Genomic DNA, 22,284 nt, shown 5'->3' with positions numbered 1-22,284 from the left:
TCCCTTATATAACAGCTACAGTCTTGAGTTTCTATTTGTGTTGGTATATATTAGGTAATTTATAAAGTTTTAAGTGAGGAACTCTAACTGTATCCCTTATTCTTTCCTGCATGTGACAATTTCCCCCCATGATGTTTTCCTTTCCATATATGGTGCTATATCCTTCATTCCTACAGCTGTTGATGGTTCCCATCATGCCCTGGGAGAAGTGGTTATCCCACTGTTTCCAAAAGTCACTGCAACATTTTGTCCTGTGATTCGGCTTCCAGTAAAAAAGCAGTATTCACCATTTTTTCCCAGTCTAGGAAGAATGATCTGAACCCAGACTGCAGATAGTTAATCCAAAAACCTCCATTGCCACAGCTCGTAGACAGGAAGCCGGATCTGCCGATGTAATTATATTTGTCACATCACAAAATCATAGGCAAGGAATGAACCTAAAAGGTCATCTAGTTCACTCCTTGCTATGGCAGAATATCTAGAGTTGAGCTGGCTCCATCCTTTCCCTGCTTCCTAATCTGGGAGATCCTTCATTCTCCCACTTATGTAACACTGATCAGACATGGTTTGCCATCGCCCTAATTGAATTGTGGCAGCTATTCTGGAGAGCATTTAAACCTTATCAAGATGTGGGGACCCTGGATAATAGCATCAATAGACCTTAGAAACAACACATCTGTATTCTCTGACGCCATTTGGTATGTTTGAGATATTCTCTGCCACAACTCTTTCACTCTGGTTAGAAGTGTAGTTCAGAAGACTAAAAGTCTTGTCCTACTAGAGATAGTAATATCCAATGTGTAAAGAGAGATAAAGATTGTAGAGCCCTCAACTATTTCACAATGTGTGTTCCTTCTGGGACCCTGTGTTGTCTTCAACATGAATTTGCAGATTACTTGAAATAATTGATGAGACTTTTTATTAATAATCAAGCACTCATATATGTACAACATCCATCAACTGAATGTAACTCTTTCTAAATTGAAAGTCGTGACAGTTTTGCTATTAAGAATCTATTTGATTCAAAGGTATAGTAATAAATGACAGGGATGTATAGAGTGTTAGGGGAGGGGTAGGAACTGTAGTGGGGAACAAGTCATGCTCCTTCTGGTGTAGTTTGTCTACTTCTGATCCCCACCCTGACCTCAGCTCTCCCCTGTGGCTCCTAGAAGCTGTCAGTATGCAACAGCAGCCACACTCCAGGAAACAGATTCACTGGCAGCCTACACCAGGTGAGTGTAGACAATGGATCTCAAACCTTCAGTGAGTTAGGGAATTTCTCAGCATGCAAAGACAGGATATAGCAGATTGAGTGGATGAGAGCAAAAGAGGTCCAATGCTCAACAAGGTGGCTACTGAAAGGGCTGCAGAAGGAAATGAGGGGCAGATGGGTCTCGTAAACATAGGAAGGGAGCCCATCTAGGAGAAGGAAACTTTGAACTTAAACCAAAACTGCTTTACAGCTGTACTTATTCGTGAAAAAGGCTTTGGGAGTAGAACCTGAAGTAAAATCTGTACCCATTGCCTTTGGGAAACTTTGGCAGACAAAAAAAGTTAAGAAGCAAACTCTACAAAGATCCAGAGTAGGGACCCGGAAATTTATACCATCTAGCAAGTCCATGTAGCCTCAGATCCAACAGAACCACAATTTTTTCTGTCATTTATAACTTCCTTTGTGTTAGCTGCTCTCTGTTGTTCAGGTCAGGCCTCAACACAATAATGTAGCATTTAGGGGGGAAAATGCAACCCAGTAACCCAGCACCGGAAGCAAAGATGGAGAAGATCTCCACAGCCACCATGTATTTTCCTCTGGTGCTCAGGTAGGTTGGAATGAAGGAGAGCCAAACACTGCAAAAGACCAGCATGCTGAAGGTGATGAACTTGGCTTCGTTGAAAGTGTCAGGCAACTTCCTGGCTAGGAAGGCCACCGTGAAGCTGATAATGGCCAGGAAGCCCATGTAGCCCAAAACACAATAGAACATGGAGACTGACCCTTCATTACAAAGAAATATTATTTCTTCAGTCATTGAGTCCATGTCCACATCTGGGAATGGGGGAGAGGTTGCCAGCCAGAGGACACAGATTCCTACTTGAACAATGGAGCAGGAAAAGACAATGGAATAAGCCAGTTCTTTGCCTACCCATTTCCTCATATTGGATCCTGGTTTGGTAGCCATGAATGCCAAAACCACCAATATGGTTTTGGCTAAGATGCTGGAGAGGGCCACAGAGAAGACAATGCCAAAAGCAGTTTGTCGGAGAAGGCAAGTCACCTTATTAGGTTTTCCAAGAAGCAACAAAGAAGAGAGGAAACACAAGAGGAGGGAGATAAGGAGACCATAGGTGAGGCTTCGGTTGTTGGCTTTGACTATGGCTGTATCACGATGCTTAATGAAGATGCCAAGCACCAAAATTGTGATCAGAGAGAATAAAAGTGCAGAGGAAGTTGAAACAATGGCCAAGGTTTCATCAAAGGCTAGGAAATTTGGAGTCTTGGGAATGCATAGATCCTGGCCACTGTTTGAATATTGATCTGCTGGGCAACTGACACATGTTTCCATGTCTGAAAACAAACAAACAATGTGTGACAATTTGAAGTAACCACAACTAATCTTAAGAATTTTCTCATCATTAGTCCATGTAGCATAGTGTTTTCTATCTGAAAATGTTTCTGAACTTCCAGCCCAAATGCGTTCCCTCTTGATGCATCAACAATAAATTTCATGTATGAAATCTGAATTTTTTACATGAAGGACATCTGTTTTTTATTGCCCTCCTTACTTTTTCTTAGAACCACATATATTGCACAGCAAAAGGAGAAATACATTACAGCTGAAATCTTTGAAGCCCAGAAAGGTGAGTTTGATTTAATTTTCACCCTCTCATGAAACAACCTAAGTCTTAGAGGAGAAAGCACCATTTCTATTCCTCCCTAACTTTACAGAAGTTGGAGGTGATATATATTGTCTACTATTTAAATATTTGTCTTCAAGCCATTTGAAATATAAGGTTACATTGAAGTTATCTATAAAAAATGAGATCAACACATCAATTTGATTCAAACCTGTCCTTCTCCAGTGGTTTAATAACCATGGAATTGCCAGTGAGCCCAGACCTTACTGAAATAAATTGCATTGTTTGTTATTGTCTTAAGAAGACATTGTCCACCTTTCTCATTTGAGATCATTCCTTCTGGACATGGATCACAATCATAGCAGCAAAACTTCTTCCCCTCCTTCTTTTTCTTCCCGTATCCAGAATGGCAGATGTCATTACATACAGAAGGGGGTGGCACCTATCCAAAGAGGTAGGAAGAGATAAATGTTTTAGGGGATTTATCTAATCTCCAAGATCAGGTGATTTAACAGTAAATAGAAGGACTAATAGTGTGAAATATATCATCCATATGTGCACAGGTGTCACATACGGTGTGGTAAAGAGCTGCTCCTCTAAGCATTATACAAACTCAACAAGACTTCAATATTCATACCTAGACCATCCACCCTTTCAGCTGCACCAGAATTCAGTCTAATCTCACCTCACAACCTAACTGCATTTTCTTCAAGGCTTTTATTATAGTGACTCAAGGAGATGGCAACTAAACGTACCCCATTACAGTGGTTCTGTTCCTACCTGCAGGGTCACTCTGAGAAACTAGTACTAGGGAACCACTCCATGGCTTTTGGGCTTTGGTGTCCCATTAGGACCCATTCTGTCTTTTATACTATTTATTTATTTTTATACTATTTAAACAACTATTTGACTTTTAGAAGACATCTGAAGGCAGCCCTGTTTAGGGAAGTTTTTAATGTTTGATGTTTTATCAATTTATTATTAACATTATTAACATTTTGTTGGGAGCCGCCCAGAGTGGCTTGGGAAACCCAGCCTGATGGGCGGGGTACTACTACCAATACTACTAATTTATCATATTTATGAAACTCTTCAGAATAATATTCTAGGATCTGGCACATGGTGTCATCTGTATGTTGATGAATTGTAGCTCCATCTCTCCATTCCATTGGATAGCGAGGAGGTGGTGAAGTTGCTGGACAGGTGTCTGGAGAAAAAATGGATTGTATGAGGGCTAACTCTTTATCAGATAGAAATGCTTTGGGTGGGTATTTCCTATGCCTGACCTGTTCTGGGAGTGGTTGCACTCTCTCTGAAGCCAGAAGTTCTTAAGTCTGGGAACACTCCTTGATTCTAACTCACTACTAGAGTCTTAAGAGGCTTCTGTGGCTAGAAGGGCTTGCACCCACCTTAGACCTATTCACCAGCTACAACCGCTCCTAGATGTACAGACCCTGAAATTAGCATCATAAAAACTCAATCAGATTATAATATTCCTTCTCAGCCCAAACAACGATATAGCTAGCTTAGTCTTCAGTCTAATACCACTAACTGGAGATTTGCATCAAGGAATCCACAAACAAGAATGTTAGCCAACGCTGGACTCTCTGAAAGCCATTCTTCCTTCTTAGTGTGAGATGTCTTTTGTGCCTCTTGATTTTTTTGGTATTTAGGCTCATTCTTTAATTTACTGTTAGATCTTACAGTAGTTCTTATAGGACAACATTTTCTCCTAGATGGTTTATAGGCATAAAATAAAAATAAAGGGAATTTCAGTCTGACATGCAGTATCTTATCATGTACACAGTCGAACAGGCAGGGCCTCAGAAGCTGAAGGTGCAAACATAGAGGAAAAGTCACTCTTTCAAACAGAGTATCTCTCTATCAAAGGAGTATTCATTTTAAGCCAATATTTTCAATAGTGAATATCAAAGTTATAATATGTTAAGTTCTTTTGTTACATCCCATATTTTGGATAACCACAGATTATGGAATTTCAGGGACTGTGCATTTATTTTCCATACCTTAGTGAAGCGTCTGTGCCATTTGATTCTATCTTCATTAATGGTGAGCTCTGTGCCTGGAGGGGCCTGAGGATCCAGCCTTCCCACTTTGACTCTGATGTATGATCTATTTGGGAAAGTGACCATGTTTGTAATATCAAAGCCAGCTGCTAACTCTCCATATTCATTTAATGTAATTTCATCGCCAGCACTGTTGTTGAATGAGATTCTCTGCAGGAATGAATGGAGCTAAGTGGAAGGGAAATCAAAAAGTCTATAAAGCATTCTAATAGTTTGATTAAGATTGTTGGATAGCATCCCTAGATGGAATCAAATCCTTTTCGTCTAGGAGTTAAACACTTCAGTTCACAATGGAGAGCAATATTTCAGTTGCACAATGGGGAGCAATATTGCACATACAGGAGGCGTGGGAAACCATGAATCATTCTTAATTCAACAGTAAAGAGCCTTCCATAAAGATATATGAAGGAGAGTTAAGCCTGTTTGCTTGGGATCAGCCTTTGTCAAGACCCAAGAAATGGAAGGAATTTGAGAAGTCAAGCAAGAGATGAGATGGGAGCTCATGTTCTCAAAACATAGAAACATAATATGAGAACGTCTGACTGGACCTTTCCTTAGTTTATAGAGTGGACTTGAGCATTGGTGTTAGGGACTGGCTGGATGCAGAGGATTGGTTAGAGGCACCAGGTGGGGACCCCCAAGGGACCCCCAGGGAAAGAAGGTTTAGAGCCAGGGGATTGGTGGTGGGATGACAAGGAGTGGTCAGTGGCAGAAGAGGGAGCAGAATTGGAGGAGGAGGTGTCAGAAACTGAACTGGCAATGGGGTTAAGGGAGCAGGAAGAGGCAGACAGCAATCCAGGCTTAAAGGCCGAAGAGGAGGATGGAGAGAAGTGTTGGCTATTTTCAGTATAGTAACGCTGCAGAGAGCTTGCTGGGGAGACCGTGTATTAAAAAGGGACCCAAAAATAACTTAAACGAGGTTTTAATTACAAAAACAAAAACTCCTTATACACTAAATACATCAACAACAAACCAGACCCAACCACCAACCCATCCCCCAGGGTAATGGGAGAGCTAGGTGCTGCTCCTTATATACTACACCCAATTGCTGACACAGCCTAATCAACACAACTCAGCAGCACCTGCTATGTTTCACAGCTGTAAAGCTGGGTCTCGTTATTTTGCTCTGGCCCTTGCTCTGGCCCCTTAAAGACATACACATCGGGTGGAACAATGATGAACCTTTACATTTGAAGAAACCATTGGAGATGGAGAGAAGGAGGGTCTAGGGTCCAGCGTGTTCTGAGGAGCAAGTGGTGGGGCCTGCACTGGCTTTAGGGCCCTGATACCACTGGCGGTGGGCAGACAGGGAAGGATGAGGAGGTGGGGAAGGGCCTTCCAGGATGTGCCCAAGCAGCGGCAGCTCCCTGATTGACTGCTCTTCTGTTTTCTCTTGGACAGGATGAGGATCCCCACAGAAACCAATGCCTGGGGTTGGGGTCGGGTCCTGGTTGTGATCCCTCAGAATTATGTGCCCAGGGCCATGCGTTCCTGGCCCCCAACCTTACACCACTGGGTAACTGGACAGGTAATAGAGACAGGGACAATTGCGGAGGGATTTGGAGAGAAAACAGAGGGGTTTGCAGTGTGAGGAGGTGGTTGTCACAGCTCCATTGACGCTTAGTTGGTGGTAAATTTTTGCTTTATTTCTTTACTGGTCATTAAATGCCAACTCACATAATAAAGCAATGCAGTGAATACAATGAGGTAGTAGGAAAATATACCTGCCAAGGTTCTGCATATTGAGGAGAGAGCCGTCCACCAGCATCTCTCCTTTTGCGGATGGTTCCAGCCAACTGCTTGGTAGTTAAGGCATGTGCCAAAGCATAAACAGCATTATAGATACTGTAGCTGTGGCCAGTCATGCTCATTTCAAAAAATGGTGCAGGGAGACTCTCCAGCATCTCCTCTCCAGTACACATGTTATCACTGAATGTTGAGTGAGTGGAGTTTGAAAGTGAACAACTGAATGCATCTTCCCAGAAATCTTGGATAAAACCATCTGTGTCTGTCCAATGAGGACGTATACTCCGAAGAAAGTCTTTAAAGCTGTGAATCTCCTTGAAGTGAATTGCAAAGGATAGAGCACCATGGAAATTTCTTATATTAACAAATTTTTGAAGGCTATATAATATGAAATCAATTTGGGTAGTTATAATCCATACTGTTCCTTCACGTGACTTCTTTTGAGGAAATAGTAACTGAGAAAACTCCATTGCGCTTAAAGCAACTGACAACCATATAATAAATCTACTTTCTCCATATACAAGAACGACATTGGCGCTGCTGGTTGTGAAACTTGGTAACAAAATCTTTATGTCCATCATTTCTATTAAGTTACTGTTATAATTCATATTGAATTTAAGTCTTTCTGTGAATGCTGAACAGATTCCTTTCTTGAAAAGCATTGGCTCAATTGTCTGTAAGAAACGTTCCCCAGCTTCATTAGCTGGAGTGATGAGCCCAACCCATTTCCATCTGAAATGCAGAAGTAACTGGATAATTCCCTGATACTGAAGGTCTTCATTGGGGACCATGCGATAAAAGGAAGGGAACTTGGTTCCATAATTTATGGCTGGTTCAAACGAACCATATGAAATCTGGAAAAGCAAAAGCCAAATGTTTCCAAGTGGAAAGAAGAGATCAGGATATCCCAAAATATTTGTATATGAACACACACACACACACACACACACACACACACACACACACACTGAATATATATCCTAAATGTACCAAATTACATAGAAAAACAGAGGTACCGTATTTTTCGCTCGATAACATGCACCCGACCATAACACGAATGTAGTTTTTAGAGGAGGAAAACAAGAAAAAAAATATTCTAAACGAAACAGTGGATGTATGATTTTTGTGGTTCATGCTGTGGCCACAGACATGTGATCTGACGGCGAGTTTGGGGTAGCCCAATGCAAAAATCCTGAGGATCCATGTGGATCCATGTTTGTACCCACATTTTTGCACCATTGCGGCCCCAGGCTACAGTGGGTGCATGATTTTTTGGGTGCAAACTGTAGCCATGGACATGCTATGTGATCTGATGGTGAATTTGGGGTGACCCAGTGCAAAAATCCTGAGGATCCATGTGGATCTGTGCTTTGTAACCACGTTTTAAGTGGGGAGGGAAGGAAAAGCACTCAAGGGACAAGGAACACGCGTGGAGTGTGTGGAGTGTGTGGAGTGTGTGTGCTAATAATGCAGAAGAGGGGTATAAGGGGAGAAGGCTCCTCTCCTCTCCCGCTTTGCTCCTTTAAAGCAAGCAGGCTCTGCTTCTCTCCCTCCTCCCTGGCTCATCCCCCGGCTTAGCGAGCTGAAAAACTTTGCTGCAATTTAGCGAGCTGAGTGGGGAGGAGGGACAGAGAGCCTGCTTGCTTTAAAGGAGCCAACCGGACAGGAGCCGCTTACACTCATGTAAGCGGCTCCTCTCCTCGCCCGCTTTGCTCCTTTAAAGAAGCAGGCACTCTGTCCCTCTCTCCTCTTCATTCAGCGGTTCTTCTCCCGCTGGAAACCACGGAGGAGGGAAGCATTCGCTCCGTAACACGAACAGACATTTCCCCTTACTTTCTAGGAGGAAAAAAATGTGTGTTATGGAGTGAAAACTATGGTAATTTTGCTCATGGTTTCTGTAGATATTTATTGTTATTATTATGGCACCATCCCAGCTTTATACTTGTATACACTGATTGTCTCCAAGTAGAGAGGAGCATTTATCATCGCTCATGTTAATATAGTAAATGGAAGACTCAACAAAAGTCCAAAGTGAAGGTGGTTCATGTACTTTTGCTCTGTAACCTTTATAGCGTTTGAAGAGAGAGGTTGATTCTCTGTCCTCTAAGAACTCTCTCAGGAAGATTTCCTGGGAAATCCTGAAGAGCTCCAAAAGATTATATATGTTATTGTTTTCTGAGTACAATAAACCACATCATAAAAAATATCAGCAAAATGCAAAATAATGTACTAGCACTAGTCAAAACAACTAAAGTGAAATACAACAATGAAGCAGAATAGCACAATGCTGACACCACTATATAAATGACGCTCTGAAATGACAGATGACAAATGCCAGAACAATAGGAAGGAAACAGTGTTTTCAATTAGCCTCTGAAAGTGAACAATGTTGATTAACATCATCCTTTGGGAAAGGAATATCTTGATTCTTAAGGGGAGGAACATTTTTAGTTAATGTCTTCTGAGTAATTTTTGCTTATGAATGTATGTCAACGTCATATACTGAGTAGCTCGCAGGAAGCCAGTGCAGTGCTTTCAAGATTGATGTATATTAACCAGTCTAGGTGCCTCCTTTACAAACCTGGCAGCTATATATACAGAAATCTCCTGTTTTATCTATTAAACACAAATAGCCTTTCTTATAAACATTGTTGGATATGCATATTATACCCATTTTACTTTGTTCATTTCCCCACTCCATATTTAGGAATCATTAGTTTCCTACTGCAAGGACAGCATGACATCTCTGTTTTTCAAAATCCATATTCTACCTGTGGAATCTTGAAAAGACCTAAGACGTTTGCCATGCACCAGGAGGTATCAGAGCTGAGTCCCCCAATGACTCCTACAACATTTTTCTGGATGCCACACCTGTAGTTGGGAACAAAGTGATGTGATTTAAAGATCAGGTCCAGAGTGTTTCGGTAGGTCATCTTTGAATCATAATAGCTATCATAGATGTGGAAGCCGAGCGAGACATTGGGCAACATCCTGGGATTCTCGTTGATCTCATCAACAGCAAACACCAAGGCCAGGATCTGCTGGTAGAACTTTGTCAACACCCTGCAAATGAAGTGAGGTTTTGTTTGATGGGAAAATTAAACAGTGCACAGAATCTAGATGGGAGAGACTCACCTGCCTCCCTATAAAGAGAGGATGAAGCCAGCAAAGTTTATTTACTTATTTGGGCAATCTAGGAATACTGTGTAATTATAAAAGCTGTTGCACATTTCTTCATATCTTCAGCAACCCATTTTTTTTGCCACCTTGAAAATTTGGGGATCATCAAAAAAGTTGATTACCATACTTCTTGGCTATATGCTTTTCCTATTATTATGCCATCTCTTTTCTCTTTCTCCTACTCTCTTTTCTGTCTTTACATATTTGGTGTTTTTAAAAAGCTTATTGTTCATTTACAATATGCACATAGCCTATATGCACAGAGATTTCTAATAAAATCTCTCCACACGTTTAAAAAATAAAGTTCTAAAACTAACCCCCCAATCAATCAAAGTTATTTTAAGATACAGCATATATGGAATAATTAAAATAATATTAATTAACGGTTACTTACATTGGGGCGTCAAAGAAGTCCTGGGAAGGGTGTTTCTTGAAGGAAACCTTGTGGACTATGTAATAAATATGAGATGCCATTGCACCAATGACCAGGTCACCTGGCTCATGCCACTCGTGTGGAACATGAACAGGGTGATTTGTTGTGCATTTAGCACTTTGTACTTAGGACACTATATTGGGGAGCGGCAGAAGCAGCAGGAGCAACATCCTGATGGCAAATTCCCTTGTGTGCATGGACTCCCCTGCTTCTCTCGACAGTCTTATTCCTCTCCTCCACCTGATCTGAATTAGACAAATTGGGTGGCAGCTGACTCTGTCAATTTGGCACTTTAAAGGACATGTATCCACCTTATTGTTAGCTTGAACACTGTCACAACAGAATGCCTTGGATGCCAAATAAGATGCAGTGGTTTGATATGAAAGAGGGAAACTGATAACTGATAAGTAACAGAGCCCTGCCTAGTTGTCTATGGAGCACAGAGGAGCTTATAATCATTTCAGGCTAGCTTGTTGATTCTTTTTTTACACTGTGGCATTTGGCGGTTCAGTCAGGTAGATTGATTATTGTAATTTTAGTAATGATAGTGGAGAGAATCACTTGTGCAGTGTTTTTCGATTCTATGGCACATCAGCAGTAGGGAAACCGCCAAAATATTACCATTTTTATTGATTTAAAAATATTGTTCCAATAGCGACCTCATTATAACAATACCAATTTTATTTAATTAATACAATTATGAATGCCAATTATTCAAATGTCAAATTATATGATTTAATTAAACTGGCCCCCTTGCATGCTAGATTTGATGGCTTCATTCTTCTTCATTATTTCTGTGTTTCACTATGTTAATAATTTCCATTGCATTCCATGCACATATAATAATCTCTTAGATAACAGCTACAGTCTTGTGATTTCTGTTTGTGTTGGTATATGCGTTCTACAATTCCTCCCATGATATTTTCCTGTCCATATATGGTGCTGTATCTTTCATTCCTGTTGATGGTTCCCATCATGCCCTGGGAGAAAAAAATCACTGCATCGCTTTGTCCTGTGATTCGGCTTCCAGTAAAAAAGCAGTGTTCACCATTTTTTTCCAGCCTAGGAGGAATGGTCTGAATCCAGACACAGATGTTGAACCCGAACCCAAAAGCATCTATTACTGCAGTTGGTGGACAGGAAACTGGATCTGCCAATGTAATTATATTTGTAACGTCACAAAATCATAGGCAAGCAATGAACCTACAAGGTCAGCAGGATGGCTAGAGTTGAGCTGGCCCCATCCTTTCCCTGCTTCCTAATTTGTTAGTACTGGATTATCCATCACTCTCCCACCTATGTAACACTGATCAGACATGGTTTGCCATCACATTAACTGAATGGTGGCAGAAATTCGGGATAGCATCCTTGCCTTATCAAGACGTGGGGACACTGAATTATAGCATCAGTAGAATAGAAGTTATTAATAATGCAGTTGTTTTAAAAGGGATTATTATTTTGACCGGAATATAATAGAAATTAATAAGGTTTTGGAATGCAGAAATAAAGGAAATCATCTAGCATGTGGGGGGGGGGCACCTAAATTATATGAATCGGTATGTGAGTGATTAGTATTAGTATTATAATTTGATATTGTTTTAATGAGGCTATTATTGGATGGTAATTTAAAATTAATAAAAATTATCTGAAGCCACCACTCTTTCAAACAGGTTAGAAGTATAATTCAGGGGAGAAAAGGCTTGTCCTATTATTGTCCTATTATTGTTAGTAATATCCAGTGTGTTTTCCTCCAGATATTGTTGCATATCTCTGCTCCTTTTCTTTCTTAAAACTACTTTAAAAAAACAAGGGAAATGGCTGTTTTAAACTTCTCCTTCTTCTATTCCTCAGCTGCCTTGTGTGGGAGAGATAATGTAGAGCCCTTAACTATTTCACAATGTTTTTTGTTTATGGTACCCTGTGTTGTCTTCAAGATGAATTTGCAGGTTACACGAAGTAATTGATAAGAGACTTTTTATTAACAATCATTCATACAGTACATGTACAACACTGAACCACTGAAATTAACCATTTCTAAATGAAAAGGCTGAGAGTTTTGCTATTAAGATTCCATTTGCTTTAAATATACAGTAATACATGACAGGGGTGTATGAAGTGTTAGGGAGGGGTAGTAACTCTAGCGGGGAACAAGTCGTGCTCCTTCTAGGGTAGTTTGACTACCTCACATCCCCACCCTGCACTCAGTTCTCACCTGTGGCTCCTAGACGTTGTCAGCATGCAACAGCAGCCACATCCCACAAAACAGATTCAACTGGCTCCCTAAACCAGGTGAGGGCAGCCAATGGGCCTCAAATACTCAGTGAGTTATGGAATTTGTCTGCATGCAAAGACAGGATATAGCAGATGAGAGCAAAAGTGGGCTCAATGCTTAAAAAGGTGGCTACTGTAGGTGCTGTAGAGGGAAATGAGGGGCAGATGGGTTTCGTAAACCTAAGAAGGGAGCCCACCTAGGAGAAGGAAACTTTGAACCTAAACCTCCACTGCTTTACAGCATTACTCATTTGTGAAAAAGGCTTTGGGAGTAGAACCTGAGGAAAAATCTGTACCCATTGCCTCTAGGACATCTTTGGCAGACAAAAAACAGAGCCCTTTGAGCAGAAATGTGGGACACCCATGGGAATGCAGGAGAAGAAAAAGGTAAGGAGCAAACTCTGCACATATCCGGAGTAGGGACTCATAAAGTGATACCCGCCAGCAAGTCCATGTATTCTAAGACCCAACAGAACCACAAATTCCAATGTCATTTATACCTTTCTTTGTGTTAGCTGCTCTCTGTTGTTCAGGTCAGGCCTCAACACAATAATGTAGCATTTAGGGGTGAAAATGCAAGCCAGTAACCCAGCACCGGAAGCAAAGATGGAGAAGATCTCCACAGCCACCATGTATTTTCCTCTGGTGCTCAGGTAGGTTGGAATGAAGGAGAGCCAAACACTGCAGAAGACGAGCATGCTGAAGGTGATGAACTTGGCTTCGTTGAAAGTGTCAGGCAACTTCCTGGCTAAGAAGGCCACCGTGAAGCTGATAGTGGCCAGGAAGCCCATGTAGCCCAAAACACAATAGAACATGGAGACTGACCCTTCATTACAAAGAAATATGATTTCTTCAGGCATTGAGTGCATGTCCACATCTGGGAATGGGGGAGAGGTTGCCAGCCAGAGGACACAGATCCCTACTTGAACAATGGAGCAGGAAAAGACAATGGAATAAGCCAGTTCTTTGCCTACCCATTTCCTCATATTGGAGCCTGGTTTGGTAGCCATGAATGCCAAAACCACCAGTATGGTTTTGGCTAAGATGCTGGAGAGGGCCACAGAGAAGACAATGCCAAAAGCAGTTTGTCGGAGAAGGCAGGTCACCATATTAGGTTTTCCGATAAACAGCAAAGAAGAGAGGAAACACAAGAGGAGGGAGATAAGGAGACCGTAGGTGAGGCTTCGGTTGTTGGCTTTGACTATGGCTGTATTGCGATGCTTAATGAAGATGCTGAGCACCAGAATTGTGATCAGAGAGAATAGAAGCACAGAGGAAGTTGAAACAATGGCTAAGGTTTCATCGAAGACTAGGAAGTTTGGAATCTTAGGAATGCAAAGATCCTGGCCGCTGTTTGGATACTGATCTGCTGGGCAACTGACACATGTTTCCATGTCTGAAAATACACAAACAATGTATATTGTTTGAAGTAACAAATTGATGTTACTTCAATTTGAAGTAACCAAAAGTATTCTTAAGAATTTCACATCACTAGCCCTTTTAACATAGTGTTTTCTACGTCAGAATGTATGAGAGCTTCAAGTCCAAATAACAATAACAATAGCAATAATAATAAATTTGTATTTATATCCCTCCCTCCCCAGCCGAAGCCGGGCTCAGGGCGGCTAACAACACTAAAATAATACAACATTCTAAAATCATTTCATTATAAAATTAATTCAAATCAAATTAATGGGAACCATTGGGTTAGAGTTCTCTGAAGATTGCCAAAGGAGGGAGTAAGGTTGTGTCCTGGCCAAAGGCCTGGTGGAACAGCTCTGTCTTGCAGGCCCTGCAGAAAGATGTCAAGTCCCGCAGGACCCTAGTCTCTTGTGACAGAGCGTTCCACCAGATAGGAGCCACAGCTGAAAAAGCCCTGGCTCTGGTTGAGGCCAGTCTAACCTCTATGTGGCCTGGGACCGCCAAGATGTTTTTATTTGAAGACCATAAGTTCCTCTGTGGGAAATACCAGGAGAGGCTGTCCGTAGGCATGAGGGTCCTAGGCCATATAGGGCTTTAAAGGTTAAAACCAGCACCTTAAACCTGATCCTGTACTCCACTGGGAGCCAGTGCAGCTGGTATAGCACTGGGTGAATGTGATCTCGCAGCGAGGACCCCGTAAGGAGTCTCGCTGCAGCATTCTGCACCCGCTGGAGTTTCTGGCTCAGTGTCAAGGACAGCCCCATGTAGAGCGAGTTACAATAATCCAGTCTGGAGGTGACCATCGTGTGAATCACAGTGGCTAGGTCAGGGTGAGAGAGGTAAGGAGCCAACTGCTTAGCTTGGCGGAGATGAAAAAATGCCGCCTTTGTTATAGCTGCAATCTGCGCCTCCATGGAAAGGGAGGTGTCGAAGATTACACCCAAACTCTTAACGGACAGTGCTGGCACTAATTGCGCCCCCGCAAGAGATGGGAGTTGCCCCCCCAATCCCATATCGTCCCGACCCAGCCACAGGACCTCTATCTTTGAAGGATGTAACTTCAACTGGTTCCCACGTAACCATCCAGCCACAGCTTCCAAACATCTGATCAGTGTGTCTGAGGCCGAGTCAGGATGGCCATCCATCAACATATAGAGTTGGGTGTCATCAGCATACTGATGGCAGCCCAACCCAAAATTCCGGACAAGCTAGGCGAGGGGGCGCATAAAGATGTTGAAAAGCATCGGGGAGAGTATCGCACCCTGAGGCACTCCACACACCAAGGAGTGGCTCCGCACACCAAGGAGTGGTTCCCCCCCAAGCGCCACCCTCTGTCCCCAACCAGAGAGAAACGAGCGCAGCCATTGAAGGACTTTGCCCTGGATCCCCACGTCGGCAAGGCATTCGTGATCGACCATGTCAAAGGCTGCTGACAGGTCTAGAAGAATCAGCAGCCCTGACCCGCCTCGATCCAGCTGCCTGCGGAGATCATCTGTTAGGGTGACCAGAGCCGCCTTGGTCCCATGACCAGCATGGAAGCCGGATTGGAATGGATCCAGAGCTGATGTTTCATCCAGAAACCCACCAAGCTGTTCAGCAACCGCTCTCTCAATCACCTTACCCAGGAACAGAAGATTTGAAACCGGGTGGTAATTGGATAGATCTAAAGGATCTAATGATGTTTTCTTTAAGAGCGGGCGCACCCCTAGGAATGTCCCGGTGCCAAGGGACAAATTGATGATATCCTCTAGGGGGGCCCATACCTCGTCTGGACAAGCTCTAATCAGCCAGGACGGGCACGGGTCAAGAGGACAGGTGGTGGGCTTTCCAGCTTGGAGGACCCCCACATCGGCTGGGGATATCCAGTCAAAGTGGTCCAATACTGGACCTGAGGACAGTCGAGGGGCCTCCAGTTCCATTTTGTATCCAAATTGGCAGGGAGGTCACGGCGGAGCAACAGGACCATCTCCGCAAAAAAGCTCACAAATGCCTCACAGCTGTGTGTCAAATTGTTATTTAAATTTGGCTGTCCCTCCAGGGATGTTAAAGACCTAATTATACTGAATAATTGCGCTGGGCGAGAGCTAGCAGATGCAATGGAGGGCGAGAAGTAAGGCTTCTTAGCGGCCTTTACTGCCATCTTGTAGGTTTTCATAAAAACCCTATAAGATGTTCTTGAGGCTCCATCACGGGCACCCCGCCATACTCGCTCTAGCCGCCTGGTTTCTCCATTTCCAGGGAGCCCGGTTTCTCTGGGGTTGAAGAGGGCGCTTAGGTGTGATCTCATCGATGGCTGCCAGGAGCTGGATATTCCAGCCCTCAACAAGCTCAGTCAATGAGTCGCCAGGGGGAGCAATGTCCTGCAAGGCTTGACGGAATCTATCAGGGTCCATCAGCCTCTGTGGGTGAGCCCAAATCGGCTCACCACCTAAGCAGGGTGGGGGTGGAATGTCAATCCTGGCTTTCAGAGCGTAGTGATCAGACCATGGCACCTTCATTGAAGGAGACATGATCACACCTATACCGACACCAAAGATAAAATCCAGCATGTGGCCTGCTTGATGTGTGGGACCCGAAACAAACTGGGAGAGCCCTAGTGTTGCCATGGAAGACGCCAGGTCCAGAGCCTGTGAGGAGGGAGTGGCATCAGCATGGATGTTGAAGTCCCCCAATACCAATAGGTTAGGGAACTCCAAGGCCCAGCTGACCACCGCCTCCAGTAGGCCTGACAGGGTGGCTGCTGGTGCGCTAGGTGGCCAGTACACCAGCCAGACAGCCAAGCTCTCCTCGGAGAGGCCAACACATTCAATGCTGGGGATTGATGGTGATGGTAGAGCCCTGAAAGAACAATCTTCCCGGATGAATAATGCAACCCCTCCCCCCCAGCCCACAGTCCGCTTCTCCCCCCCCCGCCAGCCTTCTAACCAAGTCGGGGGACAGCGGGAAAGGTGCGCTGCGCCTCCCGCTGTCCCCCGAGTTTGCGGGGCTGGCGACGGGGCTGTCCGAAGCCTGGAGAGCAAGAGGGGTCGGTACGCACCGACCCCTCTCGCTCTCCAGGCTTCAGCGAAAGCCTGCATTCGCCCCATAGGACGCCCACACATTTCCCCTTCATTTTTGGAGGGGAAAAAGTGCGTCCTATCGGGCGAAAAATTCGGTATATTCTTTGTCAGCCTACTATTATAATATTAGACAATCCAATTAATTAAATCAAAAATAAACCCCAAAACATTCCACAGCTAAACAGAACTACCATATAACGTACATAAAGGAAGAAAAAAACCTAATCAGCAGGAGAACAACAATCAAACATCTAAGAGTAAGCAAGCAAAAGCTTAAATATTATCGTGAAACAATGGACTAAAACGAATGGCAAAGGAAGGGGGGAGGGGGGAAAGGGAAAAGAAAAGGTTCTTGTAGCAGACTAAGTTCTTGTAGCATGCTTTTGTACTAGGTGTATCTAAAATAAAACGTGTATCAATTCTGGAATTTTCTACATGGGTGACATCTTTTTTTTTTTACTGTCTCCCTGCTTTTTCTTAGAGCCACATAAACAGTACAACAAAATGAGAAATGCATTACAGTTGAAATCTTTGGATCTCAGAAAAGCGAGTTTGATAAGAGTTTCCCCCTATTGTCAAACAACCTAATTCTTACAGGAGAAAACACCACTTTTAGTCCACCCTAATTTCGTTGAAGTTGGAGGTAAAATATATTAGCTTCCACTTAAAAAAGAAATTTTCAAGATGTTTTAAAGATTAAAATATATTGATGTTATCTATAAACAATGAGAAGAACACATCTGTTAATTTAAGCCTTCTCTCCTGCAACAATTTAATGTCAATAAAATTGCCAGGAGCCCAGAGGTTCAGCAGTATCTTAAGATGTCATCTCTAACCTTTCTCATTTGAAATCATTCCTTCTGGACATGGATCACAATCATAGCAGCAAAACTTCTCCCCCTCCTTCTTTTTCTTCCCGTAACCAGGATGGCAGTTGGCATTACATAGAGAAAGCGGTGGCACCTATGCAAAGAGATAGGAAGAGTTTAATATTATGATATTGTTTTGAGGAATTTATCAAATATCCAATATCAGGTGATTTAATAGTAAATAGGAGGACTAATGGTGCGAAGAAGAAGAAGAAGAAGAAGAAGAAGAAGAAGAAGAGGAGGAGGAGGAGGAGGAGTTTGGATTTGATATCCCGCAAGTAGAAGGAGTCTCAAAGTGGCTAAAAATCTCCTTTCCTTTCCTCCCCCACAACAAACACTCAGTGAGGAGAGTGGGGCTGAGAGACTTCAAAGAAGTGTGACTGGCCCAAGGTCACCCAGCAGCTGCATGTGGAGGAGCAGAGACGTGAACCTGGTTCACCAGATTACAAGTCTACCACTCTTAAGCACTACACCACACTGGCGAAATGATCCATATGTACGTTGTTGTGACGTGGGGTTTGTGATTTCAGCTCTCTTGACATAATATGCTGGAGACAGTTCTCTAGTAACACTTCTTTATTAAAGCAAACAAGACTGAAGACTGAGGAGGGGAAAGCTACATTTATAGGGACAGGGGACTAGCTAGAAAGGATACATATTGGAGGGAACAATATCAGGCAATCACAGTCCTGCCTTTTGGAGGAAACCAATAAGACAGAGGATCCAAATACAGCAGCTTAAATGAACCAATAGTAGCTGTACCCTCTGAAACCAAAAGGCAGTTACTTTACCCTAATGCAAATACAGACAATACTAATACAGATATAAAATCCTTTGACTCAATACACAACATACAGAAGTGGCACATATAGTGGGGTAAAAAGCGACTTCCGGTCGGTGCCAGCGCTTAATGGCGGTCCTAGCTCCGAGCTCCGGAGAAGGACTGCTTCGCAAGTTCGGGTCTTACCCGCTACGGCAAGCGGGGGACCCCTAAAATCCCAGGCGCTGAAGCCTGAGAACAAGGAGACTCGGTGGGCACCTTTGCGCCCCCCGGTACCGTGAAAGAGCCTTTTTAAAGGCTACGGATCGACATCGGGAGAGAGCGCGGTGCTGAGAGTCGCTACCCAGCCTGCAAAGTGAAGCCGCGTCGCCATAAGCGGAGAGCGCCGATTCCTTCCTGAAAAGAAAATTTGGACTGAATTCCCGTGAGTAAGAGCTGAAAAATAATCGGGACCCTTTAAATTTTAAAAATTGGACTAAAAACGGGGGAGATCTAAACAAAGGAAGTCTGCCTCCCCCCGACTGCAAGTGAAAGCAACGGAGCTCTAAACTTGCATCCGTTTAAACCCGTTCTTTAATCAGTTAAACCGGACATTTGGACCTTTGATCTCCCCTCTAGCTAGCAGGGCAGAGGGGAGGTGAATTGGATTAATAACTGCATGATCTATTGGAAGTAAAAAACCTCTGCCATCTCACCCATCTGAAAGCATGAAACGGTCTGCCTTTTTAGCACACTGAACTGACTTTTCCCTGTGAAGTGATACTCTGATACAAAGTTTCCACAGTGCCTAGCTACTGTATAATACAAGAAGAAACAGTATAAACTGGACAACTGTGGCAGTTTAAAGCTACAAGTTTTTCAGCAATACTGACTTTGACTGTGTGAATCTCTTGTTTTATATCCTGGATAATCTCCTCTGTTTTTGTATTTGGAATTTTGTTCTATGGCCATTTTGATTTGCTCCCTCTAGAGGACAAAGTAAAGTCCGGCACAGCCTGATAGTGGAATTTTCCAAGGGAGAATAAATCCCGTGGGAATTGACCTTGACATGAGTGGCTCACAAGAAGAGATAGTCACAAGAGCCAAGACCAAGCAACATCAACAACAACAGCTGCAGCAGCAACAGGTAAAGAAAAGAGGCTCAATTTCAGGCGCAACAGCCGTATCAGCAGGAACAACAGGACAAGACAAAGGAGCAGCCGTCTCTATGGAAGCTGTGACAGATGCTCTGCTCAAGATAAACCAAACTCTGGAGTCTTTGACAAAACAGACTTCAGAGAACACACTAAAATTAACAGAAATTTCAGCAAGATTAAACCAGAATACAGAATCTATAAATAAATTGGTCGAGGAAAACGCCACTACGCGCCAGATTGCGGAAGACGCCAAAGCCACGGCGGGAGAGACACAGGAGAAATTAGAGCCGATTGCCAAGAAGGTTTATGAGCATGATGCAACTTTGGCCTTGTGGGAGTTACAGAGGAAAGAGAGAAACTTAAAATTAAGACTGATCCCGGAGAATGAAAGAGACAACCTTGTGGAATATCTGACACGGGAGTTTGCGGATTGCTGGGACCTTGAGGAGGACGAATTCAAAATCACGACTGCCTTTAGATTGGGTAAAAAGCAAGACAGAAAGACCCCGAGAGACTGCTTGATTACACTCAGATCTAAGGAGGAAAGAGATAAAATATTAAGACTACACTTTGAAAAGGCCTTGCAAATTGGAAATTCAGCTGCACAGATCTTCAAAGACATCCCAAAATACATTTTGGATTTAAGAAATTTCTACAAGGACTTAGTTCTTTTGTTAAAGAAAAATTCCATCCGCTTCAGGTGGGAATTCCCACAAGGACTGTCATTCGACTACAAGTTAAAGAAGGTGAAAATAAAGTCAATTCAAGATAAAGATAAATTTTTGGCAAGATACCAGGAGGACCTACAGAAGGGGACTGTGGATGTACTTGCAGAACAGAGGAGAGCACTGGATATTCTGAATCTCTCGATTGGACAAAATCCACCACCATCAGAAGAAGAGCAACAACTTGGAGCTGTTGGAGGTGCCCTAGGAAAATAGCAAGATGGCTCTGCAATTCCTTAGTTGGAATTGTAATGGGCTCAATGGGCCTTTGAAGAGAAGACAAGTATTTCATATATTGAATAGAGAACAATTGGACTTGATATGTCTACAAGAAACTCATATAACCAGAGCCCATAGGAGACTACTTATAAATAAAAGGCTAGGACAAGAATTTATCTCATCAGACAAAGTTAAGAAGAGAGGAGTTGTAATATATGTGAAGGAAAAATGGGCTCCAAAAATGATATTCAAGGACGAACAAGGGAGATATCTGGCAGTGGAGATACAAATACAAGGAGAAAAATTTCTAGTGGTTGGAATTTACGCACCAAATGAAGGCAAATCTGACTTCTTTAAGAGACTCCATGAAACCCTCAATGACTATTTGGATTACAATATGATCATCATGGGAGACATGAACGGAGTGGTCTCCACCAACATGGACAAGGCACAAAGACTAACAGTTAGTAAGGAAGGGAGACTCCCTAAGACTTTTTTTGAAATGACAGAGAATATGGACTTGATAGACATATGGAGAACAAGGAACCCTCTGGAGAGAGAGGGAACCTTCTTCTCCCAAGCAATGATGACCTGGACCAGAATCGACCAAATTTGGGTTACTAGTGGAATGGCTCCAAAGATTAAGAAAGTGGAAATCTGCCCAAAAACTTGCTCCGACCATAACGCCGTGAAGATGGAGATGAAACTTACAATAACTGGTCAATTTAGATGGAGAATGAATGACAGCCTCTTTCAAGATAAGGAGATTCTCACGAAGGCCCAAAAGACTCTAAAAGACTATTTTGAAATAAATTTGAGGACCGACGTGGAGAAAAGAGTGATCTGGGATGCAAGTAAAGCGGTTATGAGAGGATTTTTGATTCAACAAAATTCAATAAAGAGGAAAAAACAAAATGAGAAAAAAGAGAAGATTTTGGAAATGATAAAGGAAGGAGAGAGAAAATTAAGAACAAAACCAAAATCTCAGGACATTTTAAGAGAGATTAAGCTATATCAAACACAATATATGGAACTGATGAACCAAGAGATTGAATGGAAGATAAAGCAAATGAAGCAAAAGACCTTTGATTCAGCAAATAAATGTGGCAAACTTTTGGCGTGGCAATTGAAGAAAAGGCAGAAATTAAATACAGTTACAAGCCTAGAGGTGGATGGAAAGAATATATCTAAACCTAATGAAATTAGAAATTGCTTTTTAAGTTATTTCAAAAAACTCTACACTCAAGGCCCGCAAAATGAAGAAGATATAGACAAATTCCTTGGAAAATATGGATTACAAAACATCTCTCATCAAAGTAAGATGGACTTGAACCAGAGAATCTCAGAACAAGAGATAGAGGCCGCCATTCAGAATATGCAACTGGGCAAATCTCCGGGACCAGATGGACTGACTTCCAGATACTACAAATCGTTGAAGGAATGGTTGACTCAACCACTAAGAGAAGTTTGCAATGAGATCCTTGAGGGAAAAAGGGCGCCTGAATC

This window comes from Podarcis liolepis, assembly GCF_965112155.1.
Source record: "Podarcis liolepis genome assembly, chromosome: 13".
NCBI classification, from domain to species: domain Eukaryota; kingdom Metazoa; phylum Chordata; class Lepidosauria; order Squamata; family Lacertidae; genus Podarcis; species Podarcis liolepis.
Note: the sequence above shows the minus strand (reverse complement) of the source record.